The 14,462-nt window shown below is 42.6% G+C and overlaps 1 protein-coding gene across 1 annotated transcript in view; it reads right to left on the bottom strand.

The window, feature by feature from the left end:
- Nucleotides 1–12,310, bottom strand: part of pals1a (protein associated with LIN7 1, MAGUK p55 family member a) — a 103,336-nt gene extending 91,026 nt beyond the window's left edge. The window contains exon 1 of the mRNA XM_080203126.1: nucleotides 12,256–12,310. The gene's annotated coding sequence lies outside the window, so the exon portion shown is untranslated. The remainder of the gene's footprint in view (nucleotides 1–12,255) is intronic.
- Nucleotides 12,311–14,462: the final 2,152 nt, after the last annotated feature.

The following is a 14,462-nucleotide window of genomic DNA, read 5'->3' as shown; positions in this document are numbered from 1 at the left end:
GGAGTTTGGACATTCTTCCCATGTCTGCATGGGTTTCCTTCGTGTGCTCCGATTTCCTCCCACAGTCTGAAAGATGTGCTGGTTAGGTGCATTGATCCGAACGGGCACAATATGTGGCGACCAGGGGAATTTCACTGTAACTTCATTGCAATGTTAATGCAAGCCTTACTTGTGATTAATAAATAAACTTTAAAAATTGACGTACATATACTTCAAGAACATTTCAACCTGACTTATTCAGACAAAAGTTATCATTGTATAAATTTTTGCTGTCTGCAAAGATATGTAATCTTCAATTTCATTTAAACCCAGAAATGTTCAATAAGTTGACATTTAAAGTTAACTTATTTACCTCATCTTATACCCTCATTATGCACAACTGTAAAAATCAAATGATTTTATTCGTCAATTAATGACTTTGCAAGGTTTAAAGTTTATTTATTAGTGCCACAAGCAGGCTTACATTAACACTGCAATGAAGTTACTGTGAAACTCCCCTGCTGCCACATTCCTATGCCTGTTTGGGTACATTGAAGGAGAATTTAGCAGGGCCAATGCACCTAACCAGCACGCCTTTGGACTGTGGGAGAGACAGTGACCCAAGCTGGGAATCGAACCCAGGTCCATGTCACTGAGAGGCAGCAGTGCTAACCACTATGCTGCCATGTCATCCTTGGAATGCCATGTACAGCTGTCAACTACACGATGTTCTCCTTTCTCAGGAGGCTAAGGAAATTTGGCATATTTGCCTACACTCTCATCAACTCTTACAGATACGTCCAGAAATGCTTTTTATGGTGGCTCGCAGCTTGGTTTAGCTCCTGCTCTGTCCAAGATTGCAAGAAACTACAAAGGGTCGTGAATGAAACCCAGTGCATCATACAAACCAGCCTCCCATCCACTGACTCAGCTTACATTCTCCGCTGCCTAGGAAATATAGCCAGAAAAACAAGGACCCCATGCATCCAGGACAACTTGAAATAGACTTGAATTCATACATCGCACAGCAGTGAAACAAACAGAAAATCTGGAAACTCAAGAAGCGATACAATTCAACCTAATCAATGATTAAGGTTTAATGAAGATGTCACACTTCCCATCATTGGAACCCTCATCTAGGTCTGGATGGTGAGTGTGCAGTCAATTTACAATATCAGACCCATGGCTTACACTCAATACAGCATTTCCTGATTAGAAAGTCACCAAACTTCGTTTCACCAGATGGTATAATTTATAGCAAATCTGCACTAGATCATCAAGACATTCGCTCTTACTACTTATCAATGTTCTCATTAAGGTGATAGGACAGTAACAACATTCATTTCTCTCTTAACACTTAAGTACTATTTAAGTGAGTTCTAATGTAATTTGAGTTGAGGATTATAATGCAGACTCATCTCGTTCATCATTTGCCCTTTGTTCCTGAACACTGATCATCAAGACGTAATTTCAATAGTACGGTATGTGAGGCAATAAACAGCTTAATACTGTACAATCAACATTATTAGACTTCCCGCATAAACAAATCACCAACTAGTATTAGGATCAGCAAAGCATCTTATACAAAAATTCAAGTTAAAGGATTAAATAAATAACCAATAGTTATTGTTCTGCCTCCATTTCTAATCTCACTGTTCAGGAATCAGATGCTATAGCACAAGATTAGAAATGAGGTGGAGATGCCGGTGTTGGACTGGGGTGGACGCAGTAAGAAGTCTCACAACACCAGGTTAAAATCACCTGAGGAAGGAGCAGCGCTCCGGAAGTTTGTGATTCCAAATAAGCCTGTTGGGCTTTAACCTGGAGTTGTGAGACTTCTTAACTGTGCTAAGATTAGAAAAGTTGAGAATTTCACACAATATATCCCGCTCTAGTTAAGAAGTGTTTAATACCATTTATGAAGTATTATTGCACTCCTGAAGTACTAACTTATGCAAGGAATTCCTCGTGATGTTATCTGAAGTGAAATGGTTTCCCTATAAATATTTCAAAAGCTGAACTTTATACAAACGGTTATACAAATGTCAGTCCAATCACATTTTACCACCTTCTTCCCCACCATTTACAATCTTAGTGTTGCTTAATCACAACTTTCCAAATCACCCAGACTGTAATGCAAATTACAAATAAAAAAACTTTGAGGCCTGGTCTATGATTTCTCAATTTAAAAACAAACTATTAATCTTACGTACAGTATGTGAATTATCTGTCACACATCTTTATTTCAAGAGGATCTATTGTACTTGCTTTGTAATTTAGCCTCAAATGCTCTCATCCCTATGACATCATGTGAACTTCACAATTATTTCATTAGCCCTGATCTACTAAAGGCAGATGTAATATTATAAATTACTCAATTAGTGCCCAAAGGACAAGTTCTGGTCTGAAATTCTCATGGCAAAGATGTGGGTCAATTTATTTTTAAAAATGCATTTATTCTTGTGATAATAGGCAACATTGTGGCACTGCTGCCTCAGCGTCAGGGACCCAGGTCTGCGTAGGTTTCCTCTGGGCCGACAACTGCTGGCAGCCGGGATGGGTGACAGGGTGGGTTGTGAGGTTTCCTCCTACAGTCCAAGAGGCATGCTGGTTAGGTGCACTGGCCATGCTAAACTCTCCCTCAGTGTACCCAAAAAGCACAGGAATGTGGCAACTAAAGGATTTTCAAAGTAACTTCATTACAGTATTAATGCAAGCCTACTTGTGACACTAATAAACAAACTATAAATATTGGCAAGTCCACCTATATTGACCATTCCTATTTATCCTAAGAAATTGACAATGAGCCACTTCAAGCAAGTCTTATACTTGCATCACACGTATAGTGGAGAAAAGGTGATAAATTCTCTTTCGTGAAGTACAGTTCAGTATTTATGACAAGAAGGTGGGTTTCATGACTATTTTATTTTCCAGGTACTTGGTCCACAAACTACCAGATAAATTCAATTTTCATAACTTGCCACTGTGGAATTTAAGTTACTTGTCCAGTAAGCACCCACTTTAGTAGTATGCTCCATGCAGTCAGAAATTAAAGCATTGTGGCAAGCAGCTGGATGCCTTATCTTAAAATTCAAATACACTCCAGAGATGGTGTCACATACTTGGTGCAATGGAATTTCAACAATGCAACAACCCACTTTCCAGCAGCATTTTATACCTGCAAACTGCACTGCATATTAATTCAGGTTGCATTTATATTACAGTGCATTGCATTCCTTTACAGCGCTTCACTGGCAATAGTTATGTAACATAAATAGTTACCTCTGGGACAGCGACCTCAAGTTGGTTCTGCTCCCTAAAACAGACCAAAGCCAAAAAGCAACACAGGTCGTGGTCATGAGCAAGCCCAGTAGTTTTTGAATTGTCGCCCACAGCATAAATGGAGAATTCACAGTATTATCAGCCACGGATATTATTTGATTTTGATTTGATATATTATTGTCACGTATATTTGTGTACAGTGAAAAGTATTGTTTCTTGCATGCTATATAAAGCAATACATTCATGGAAAAGGAAAGGAGAGGGTGCAGAATGTAGTGTTACAGTTCTAGCTAGGGTGTAAGAGATTGAATTAAAGCATTGTTTGAAAGTTTATAAGAGTTGGAATGAAGTTTTAGAAGCACAGAACAAGAGTAAAAGATAGAATTAAAAGATATGCTTGGCTTCAGCACCTCCTTGGAATTCTCATTTTGAAATATTACAGAAATGTGGATGTTAGTAAAGCAAGTGTCAGTTTTATTTCCCATTTTTAACTTGTACTTTACAACCTCTGGCACGTCAGAGGCAAGGACAAATAATAAACTGTGTCTCAGAGTGAATACAGCAAAGCTCAAACATGTAAGTCAACCACGAAGATCAAATGAAGATACTTGTCACATATTCCTTGATCCCTTTAGTCCAGATAGTCTGAGGGGCACACTTGTTGGTGCTTGATACCTGGACCATGGGGCTGACAACAGCGATGGGTGAGAGGTGGGTTGTGAGGAACAAAACCAGTGGAGGATAAAGGGAGTTAAAAATTAAAGCTGCCCTGGTGAAATGGGTTGGTCTAGTGGGAGGGACAAGAGTGGGATGTGGATGATATGGAATGGATGGCATGAGAGATGCGGCAGAGATGATGAAATTGGTTAAGTGTGGCAAAATGGCACTGACAATTAATCAATATAACTTATTATTCAAAAACGATTCTTGGTGATAAAAATGAAGGTTTGATAGATTTGAATGAAAAAATTTTAGAAAGACCATCAGATGAATTAAAAGAATACATGAGTATTAATTCTATGCAAGAAGTAAAAATCTACACCTGACAGTTTCTGAACAGTTTAACATCAACGGACGCACCTCCACAGAAACTTAGTCAAGGAAGGAGCAGCCATGATATTATGAAATTTAAATCCTGAACAAGAACTTTGTCATGTAACAGGACTATAGTTAGGAAACTGTTTTCTTCAATGATAGCTATTGAAGTTTTAAGAGATTTCAAAGAAACAACATTATTCCTTGAAAAATATCGCAGCTATCAGATGTAAATCGACTTTGAGAGAACAGTTCCTAATTAAACTTTCCTATTCTAGGACTATAAGCAAGTCACAAGGCTGGACTCGTGACAAAATACTATTTAGATTCCCAGGCTGGTTTTCACATGGGGAGCTTTATGTAGCTTTTTCCAGAGTGTGAAGTTTTGATTCTGTCACCATCTTTGCTGGAAATAAAACTACTGATAGAGATGCTGCATTTAAAGAAATACTGTTGCTATAAAGATATTAAACTGACCTCAAATATTTCATGAACCCAAAGAGAGAAAATGCTGGAAAATATCAGCAGGTCTGGCAGCATCTGTAAGGCAAAAAAAAGCTGATGTTTCGAGTCAGCAAAGCTTTGACAAAGGGTCATCTGGACTCAAAATGTCAGCTCTTTTTTCTCTCTTTACAGATGCTGACAGACCGGCTGAGATTGTCCAGCATTTTCTCTTTTGGTTTCAGATTCCAGCAGCCACAGTAATTTGCTTTTAATCAAACATTTCATGGATCTCCGTTTGTTGACAATGAAACACTTCATGTGAGGGTATGTGATTCACCTTGGACAATTAAACAAAATCCAAACTTCTTATAAAAACACATTATCAAGTCTTCTCAATTATATTCAGTATAATTCTGCACTGTACTGTAGGGAGAAGCGGGGAGTAAGTAATACCTAGAAACATGGACACCCAAATGCAGTTGAATACCAGACAAACTAGCTTAAATGGAAAAAGAAAAAATATTTCCATACTGAGAGTCTATACACTGGGAAATGAGATACCCCTTGACTTATCCAAATCTGACACAATACGCATTTCAACTTAGAAAGGAGCTTGTGATGGAAATACTGTCAAGATAGAATGGAATTTATAGATTCCTCCTTCTCTGGCCTAGACATTAATTCCAAACAGGAATGACACTGCATTAAACTCTACGTGAACCCGAATCAGGTTTTCTTGCAGGTATAATATCAAAAGCACAATTTTACCATCAATGATTACTTTGGATTATTCCTTCAAATTTACCTACAATAACGATTCACTCACATTAGATGGAAATGCATTTGAAATGTTCTTTTGATTAATCTACCAGAAATATCTAAATCTGAAGTTTTCTCTTTTTTTAAGTTTCAAGCTTATTTATTAGGGTCACAAGTAGGTTGACATTAACACTGCAAAGAAGTTATTGTGAAAATCCCCTAGTCGCCACACTCTGACACCTGCCGAGACAAAATGAGGGCAAATTTTTTATGACCAATGCACCTAACCAACACATCTTTCAGATTGTGGGATGAAATCCCACCCGGAGGAAACCCACGTAGAACCAATTCATTTGCTAGATTCTGCTGAGAACAACTCCAACATCAGTGTAAATGTTGAAGAAATCTGTACATTCTGTATCTATATAATCTATATAAATTATACTATAAGCTTTTCACTTAAAGAAAACTGAAATCAGTTGTTAGCCTTGGTTCAGTGATATTTAGAGTGGCATGTTGGCACAGTGGTTAGCACTGCCAGGGACCCGGGTTTGATTCCCTGCTTGGGTCACTGTCCGTGCAGTGTCTGCATGTTCTCCCTGTATCTGCACGTGTTTCCTCCAGATGCTCTGGCTTCCTCCCACACTCCAAAGATTGTGTGGGTTAGGTGGATAGGCCGTGCTAAATTGCCCCTTAGTGTCAAGGAGGCTAGCTAAGATAAATACATGGGGTTATGGGGATAGGGCCTGGGTAGGATTGTGGTCGGTGCAGACTGGATCAGCTGAATGGCCTCCTTCTGCACTGTAGGATTCTATGATACACTATATTTCTGAGAAAGTGCTTTACTGTTGAGGTGTTATCATTCAGATGCAATGCCAGATTGATGGCCCGTCTGCCCTGTCATGTGTTTATTAAAATCCCACAACATGATGGAAGGAAAGTGGGGAGTTCTTGATCAAAACAGTTCATCTGACTTTACTGCTACTAGTGGAACCTCACACATCAATTGTTTTGTTTCCCACACATTACAATGACAACTCTTCAAAAGTACTTCATTACATCTAAGGCACTTTGTTAGATCTTGGGTGTGAAAGGCATTATATATATATAAAGTCATTTTATTTACTTTGAAATGTTAACATTACTAAAAGTACAAAGAAACATCAAGTACCATATACTTGTATATAATAAAAGTTTTGAGAGTTTAACAGAAAACTTACTTTCTGCAATTTGAAATTGCAGCATTATTTATAAGAGATTAAATTTGATGTGCGTTTGGGCATTACCAATCCGATGCCCTGAGGTAATCACTGGATAGGATTTTCACATTATAAAGCTATCTATTGCATAGTCACACCTCTAGTTGCACACATTCTACCACCAAATGAGGCTTCAGATTCCCATACCTAGGTAACAGGTAACAAAAGGACCACAGACATCTCTCTCCATTCGACAGAGACAATTGGCTTTCTGTAGCTTGAGGACCACCGCTCCCAAGTGTGGGACAAGGCAAGGAGGCAGGTCTCTGGAAAATACCACAACTGGTGAGGGAATTGAATTTGCATTATTGGCATGGTTCTGCTCCAGATTCCAGCCACCTCAGCTAACCAATCTACAACACAGTGAAGACACTGAGGAAAATCATTATCACAATGTTGACGTCACAGCAGAATTAACCAGCACCAGATTCCAGCCACCTCAGCTAACCAATCTACAACACTGTGAAGACACTGAGGAAAATCATCATAATGTTGACGTCACAGCAGAATTAACCAGCAACTTTTAACATTTCTCAATTTATTCTTGTAATAATCAAGCAATCAGGTAAATGACTAACCACCTCTGTTAAAGACATTTTCCCCACATTTCTTATACAGATTCTCAGTCACTCCATTATTGTTTCTCTGAAGAAGCAAATACCCACCAATTAATCTCGTCAACTGGGGGGAACCCGCAATGCTTTCATGATTATGAACATGAATTGCAATTCTGTGTAATTTTAAATGCTTTCATGCTCAAAGCAGAATTGTAGAATTACTGGGGCTCAATAACATGAGATATTTCACAAGTAATGAAGTTTGTAACAATGCTTTCTAACATTTTGACTCTCTCTCTCAAAACTCCCCATCGTAACTCACAACTTGATAATCCTACATTCAAGCTCTGGATCACCCACACATCAAACAGAGCAGTACTACCACAACTACCAATCAGTATTCTGTAAACTTTTATACGCTCTGTTTGAGACCAGAACTCTCCACTCACTTAACAAAGGGGCAAACCCCAAAAGCTTGTGGGTTAACTGTCAAATAAATTGGTTGGACTTTAACCTGGTGTTGTGTGACTTACTGTGTTCACCCACACATCAAACAGAGCAGTACTACCACAACAGTTCCAATGGCAAAAATACTGGCAGCTCAAATAGCTTATCAAGCAAAACACATGGCCCAAAAATCCAAAAGCTCCAATTAACTGTGGCTATATAACTTTAGCTGAAATTCTATAATCAGCTTTCCTGCTCTGAGCAATGCCAGCTCATCACCATGTCTGTTACATTGTTTACTGCCAGCTCATGGTGCTTGTATTGCAACGTCAAACACAACAATAACATTGTTAGGACAAATACCATAAAATGAATCTTATCATCGATCACAGAATCCCTACAGTGCAGGTGGTGGCCATTTGGCCTATCAAGTCTGCACCGACCACAATCCCTCCCAGGTGCAATAATCCCATAATTCAACACATTTACCCTCGCTAGCTCCCCGACACTAAGGAACAATTTAGCATAGCCAATCCACTTAACCTGCACATTTTTAGACTGTGGGAGGAAACCCACGCAGACACGGGGAGAATGTGCAAACTCTACACAGACAGTGACCTAAGCCGGGATTCGAACCTGGGTCCCCGGCGCTGAGGGGCATCAGTGCTAATCACTGTACCTCTGTGTTGTCACTCACGATAAAGTAAAAGTAATTATCAACTTCAGAGATGTCCTTATCTCCAGAATGTAAAATTTAGAATTAAATGTCAAGTACTCGGCTCTTCAAAACTAAAATTTTTGTCATTAAAGTTTCAATTGATAGAATCCAAGAATCGCTACAGAGAACAGGCCATTTGACCCATCGAGACTTTCCGACAGAACATTTTACCCAGACCCTATCCCTTAAACCCCACACATTTCCTATGGCTAATCCACTCAGCTATGCATCTCCGGACACTGAGGGGTAAATGACCACAGCCAATCCACCTAACTCACAAATCTTTGGAGTGTGGGAGGAAACTGCAGCACCCGGAGGAAACCCACACAAATATGGGGAGAACATGCAAACTCTGCGCAGTCACCCAAGGTCAGAATTGAACCCAGGTCCCTGGAGCTGTGAGGCAGCAGTGCCATGTGCCACCATGGTACCCATTGAAGACAGTATGAGAGAAAAATGAAAAACAAACTCACATTCTACGCTTTGAAAAGCTCAATTACAAAGTTTTTCAAAATATCTCTTTCGAGAAGATACCAACATCATGCAGAGGAAACTCCGTAATTTATATATTTAAGCATGGGATTGTTATACTTAATAAAAAATTCCCAATTCAAGCTCAAATTCTAATGACAGACCCAAAAGTTATCGAATCATAGAACGATACAACACAGGAAGCCTATTGTGTCCATACCAGCTTGTCGGTACAGCTATCCAATCAACCCCGCTTCCCTGCTTTTTACCCTATCATCTTGTAATCACTCTTCTTTCAAGTATTTAGGTACTCCTCTTTTGAATGCCACGAATGTCTCTGCTTCCATTACCTTTTCACACAGCATTCCAGATTACAACTTGGTGTATATTAATAAAGTCAAAGATCCAGTCAGATTTTATGTACAAGTCGAAAAGTTGTACGCAGTTGTCTTACCACCTTTGTGCACGTACAGCTCCAGGTCTCTCTGCTCCTGCACCCTCTTTAAACTTGCATCATTTAGTTGATATTACCTCATCTCACTCTTCTTACTAAAACACTTCCCTGCATTAGTAAAGTTTATTTATTAGTCACAAGTAAAGCTTAAATTAACACTGCAATGAAGTTATGATGAAATTCCCCTAGTTGCCACAATCCAGCGACTATTCAGGTGAATGCACCCAACCAGCATGTCTTTCAGAATGAGGGAGGAAACCAGAGCACCTGGAGGAAATGCTGTCTGTTACCGTCCTCGTAGTCTTACCACATTTTCAAGCACAGGGTAATGTGCAAACCTTGAAATTATGATTTTAGTACAAAATCGAAGTCATTAATACTGAAAATACCAATATCTAGGGAGCATCCCTGTACACCTCCCAACAGTCTAAAAAGCTGTTCACCATTACTGATAAAAGGTCACTGACCCAAAACACTAACTCTGTTTTTCCTCTGATATTTCTAGCATTGTTGTTACTTCATTCATTACTTTCTGCTCCTAACCAATGTTGTATCAATACTGAAAATCCCATGGTCTTAAATTTCACTAGCAAGATGCGTTGTCAAATACCTTTCAAAAGTCCACATACCCATTAAATACATTTGCCCTCAGTGCTCTCTGTTCCTTTAAAGAACTTGACAAAACAAGTCAACGGTAATGTACCTTTCAACAAATCCATCAAACTTACATTCATTATCTTATATTTATCCAAATGTCAATGAAATTGGTCAAAATCACTCATGAAAAACTTCTTCACCATTGATATTGTGAGGACAGTGTGGATATCAAGATACCAACTGGATACCACCCACAAGACTCACTGCAGAAACACACAAAAGCTCTTCCAACAGCACATTCCAAACCCATGACCTCTACCAACTAGAAGGACAAGGGCAGCAGACACATGGGAACACCACCCCATCTGCAAGTTCCCCTCCTAGCCATACACCATCCTGACTTGGAACTATATTACAGTTCCTTCATTGTGGCTGGGTCAAAATCCTGGAACTCCCTAACAGCACTGTGGGTGTACCTATACCACAGGGACTGCAGAAGACAGATTATCACCACCTTCAAGGGCAATTGGGGATGGATAACAAATGCTGCTCACATCCCAGTCTCGTCCTATACTGCTACTCCTCTTTAAAGAACAAGAATGCAAAGTACACATTTAGTACCTCAACCATTCCCTCTGCCTCCACAAGTTGATTTTCCTGGTGCCATAAAAGATATTTTAAGTTGACTGTAAATCTCTCTCTTTCTTCTTATCTCTTTTATTTTGCTTTTTGGATTAGCTCTGCACTGTTTATATTCAGTTTAGTTCTCTACAGTATTATCATAAAACTCCTTTCTGAATGTCTGAACCTTGACAGCTTTAGTTATTTCAGGAACTTTTTTCTTGGATGATGTCATGGTGATACGTGGTCAGCACTGCTGTCTCACAGTGGCAGGGTCCTGGGTTCAATTCCAGCCTTGGGTCACTGTCTGTGCGGAGTCTGCACGTTCTCCCCGTGCCTGTGTGGGATTCCTCCCACAGTCCGAAAGACGTGCTGGTTAGATGCATCGGCCATGCTAAATTCTCCCTCAGTACACCCAAACAGGCCCTGGAGTGAGGCAACTAGGAGATTTTCGCAGTAACTTAATTGCAGTGTTAATGCAAGCCTACTTGTGAAACTAATAAATAAACTTTAATGTTCTTTTCCCCGTTACATGAATATCTTTATATACAAACTACATTCTGTTTGAAAGAGTCATTCCACACACTGCTGCCAGCTTTAATCAGTATTTCTAAGATTCAAATGCTTTTAATTCCTAGTGAAATCAAGCAACATTGACACTGCTGCAAAATCATTGCGAGTTTCACCACCATAAACATTCAGAAGCAAAACTCCACCAGTAAGTTAAGAAAAACAACAAATCATATCTCTTTTGCAAGAGCAAATTCCCCAGTATTGTCATTGTGTGCCCCAGTCTGGTACAAAACAACAGAGCTGAGGGCCAGGCTGAGCTTTACACATGGGATTTTTGAAATGTGCCCCCCCCCCCGCCACCATCCCATAAAACAAGATCCTACAGATTTCACAAGCATAGAGTGTACCTGATACACGTGTAAGAGAAATAATTTGGGAGCAGCTGTATACACAGGCTAGAAAAGTTGGGAAGACAAGGGAAAGAACATGAAAAGTAAAATGGGAACATTACTCAAGTGACTGACAAACAAGGGAGAAATTCAACACACCCAAACCCCACTAGCAACAGTGAGCAACAACAGGGTCAGTATCGGTGGGGAGAGTAACAACAACGTCAGTCACGGTGGGGGAGGGGGGGAGCAACAACAGGTTCAGTACCGTGGGGAGAGTAACAGCAAGGTGAGTAACGGGGGTGGGGGGGGCGGTTGGTGGGAGGTCAGTCACGGAGGGGGGGGCGGTGTGGTGGTGGTGGTGGTGGGAGGTCAGTCATGGGGGTGGGGTTGGTGGTGGGGGCGGCTGGTTGGGGGGGGTCAGTCACGGGGGGGGGGGGGGGGGGGAGAGGTCAGTCTCCCCTGTCCTGGCTGCGGGTTGGGGTGGGCTGTTAGTTGAGCTGGGCGGCCGGGTGGGCAGAGGCCCCTTTCCCACACACCATCCTCCCCCGGGCCCCAGTACTGCCCGGCGGGCTGAGGGAAGGTGAGGGTCCGGGAGGGAGGCTCAGGCCCCGGGGTGGGGGTGGGGGGGGGTCTGTGTGCCGGGACCCCGGGGGGGGGGGGGGGTTTCAGTGCCAGAGCCCGGGGTCGGGCTCTCGGTGCCGGGCCGGTCTCTCTCTCTCTCACTAACCTGTTGCTGGCGGCTGGGCGGCGGCTCTGGAGAGGCTGAGGGCGGGTTGGGGCGGACTCTCTCTCCCTCCCGGGGGAGGGGGGGTTTTCCAGCTGCCCGCCGGCTCTCAGACCCCCACCTGCGGCTCCGGACTCGCGCTCTGACTCTCCCCGTGCGGGAGCGCGCTCCCCCCGTGCCCGGCCGCGCGCCCCACCCACGTCACTCGCCGACCCCCCCCATTGGCTGATCCCGCCGCCTCCCGGCTCCCCATTGGAGGAAGTTCACGGCGCGCGCGCTCCCGGTGACCACCCCCCTCAGTGCGCGACCCCGCCGCCCCGGGACAAAGGTGAAGCTCGGAGCCGCCGGCAGCGGGACCGGAGACGCTCTCCCTGCAGCGGGACTGGAGACTCTCACCGCGGCGTGGCCGGAGTCAGTCTCCCCTCAGCGGGATCGGAGACACTCTCCCCGTGGTGGGACCGGAGACTGTTCCCCCCCCCCCCACCTGCAGCGCAACCGGAGACACTCTCCCAGCGACGGGACCGGAGTCAGTCCCCCCGCAATGGGATCAGAGACACTCTCCCCGCTAGCGGGACCGGAGACACTCTCCCCGCGCCGGGAATGGAGTCATTCCCCCCGCAGCGGGACGAAGGCGCTGTATCCAAGCGGGGATCGGAGCTACTCCCCCCGTGCCGGGGCTGGAGACGCTTCCGCCCCCCACCCGCAACGGGACCGGAGTCAGTCCCCACACTTGCTGAAACTATCCACCCTGATGACCCTGACCTGTTGCTTGGCTGAGTTCTGCTTCTCTTTTCATTTGTAACTCGTTATGTTCATTACATTGTGCAAACCCCCCCCCCCCCAGAAATCGTAGAATATAATTCTTACAATGTAGAAGGAGGCCGTTCAGCCCATTGAGTCTGTACTGACTCTCCAATAGAGCATCCTACCCAGGTCCTATCCCTGTAACTCCACACATTTACCAAGGCTTATCTTGGGACGCTCAGGGGCAATGTAGCAGATCTCAAATACTAAAGGCAAATAGTACTGCAAACAAATCTCTGAGGAAACTCAGCTCTGAAGCAGATTCATACAAACCCCAAACATTAACTCTTGTTTCTCTCTCCACAGTTGCTGCCGGGACCTTTCATACATTTTTTCTTTTGATTTTGGTGAACTGCACGGGCTTTGAGGAAATGTCAGGCTTCCTTCCATTCACGTCCAACCATACGCACTCCCTTCTTCCTCTTCAGTTTCGTACGGAGCTCCCAGCTTCTGTCTTGCACACAAGTCACTTCACCCCTTCTGGTTCCTGTAATTGTCTGACTGCACATTTTGCAGCAATCATTAACTGTGTTTCAAATAAAGAAAGCAGGTGCTGTAGTCCAAAATGCATTTCTATTCAATTTTCCCCTGCATGTTTTATTTTGTTTATTATTAGTCTCACAAATGGGCTTACATTAACACCGCAATGAAGTTACTGTGAAAATCTGCTGTTGCCACACTCCAGCGCTTGTTCTGGTATACTGAGAGAGAGTTTAGCACTGACCAATGCACTTAATCAGCATGTTTTGATTTGATTTATTATTGTCACATATATTAGTATACAATGAAAAATATTTTCTTGCATGCTACACAAACAAAAGATACCTTTCACAGAGTACATAGGGAAGAAGGAAAGGAGAGAGAGCGTGCAGAATGTAATGTTACAGTCGTAGTTAGGGAGTAGAGAAAAATCAACTTAATATGAGATAGGTCTATTCAAAAGACTGACAGCAGCAGGGAAGAAGCTATTCTTGAGTCAGTTGGTACATGATCTCAGACTTTCAGAGGAAACCAGGGCACCCAGAGGAAACCCATGCAGACAGTGTGCAGATTCTGTACAGGCAGTGACCCAAGCCTGGAATTAGAACCCGGGTCCCTGACACTGTGAGGCTGCAGTGTTAACCACTGTGCCATGCATACACAACTGACAGCATGTATTTCAACATCAGGTCTCTAATCGTTTATGGATTTTTAAAAAATGGAACAATTGCAGATCACACAGTGCAGAAGAAGAACCATAATGAACCTGAAACTTTGGCTCTATTCACTCTCCACAGCTGCTGCCAGACCTGCCAAGATTTTGCAACATTGCATTATTTGATTGCCAGTGATTTATGGCTATAATTTCTTCATCTCTTGCCGATTATCACTGACTTAGTGAATTGTGTCTAGAACTGTAGCGACCA

The sequence above is a fragment of the Carcharhinus amblyrhynchos genome, chromosome 14 (assembly GCF_965287045.1).
Source record: "Carcharhinus amblyrhynchos chromosome 14, sCarAmb.v2.hapA, whole genome shotgun sequence".
Lineage (NCBI taxonomy): Eukaryota > Metazoa > Chordata > Chondrichthyes > Carcharhiniformes > Carcharhinidae > Carcharhinus > Carcharhinus amblyrhynchos.
Note: the sequence above shows the minus strand (reverse complement) of the source record. Positions and strands in the feature narration are given on the sequence as shown.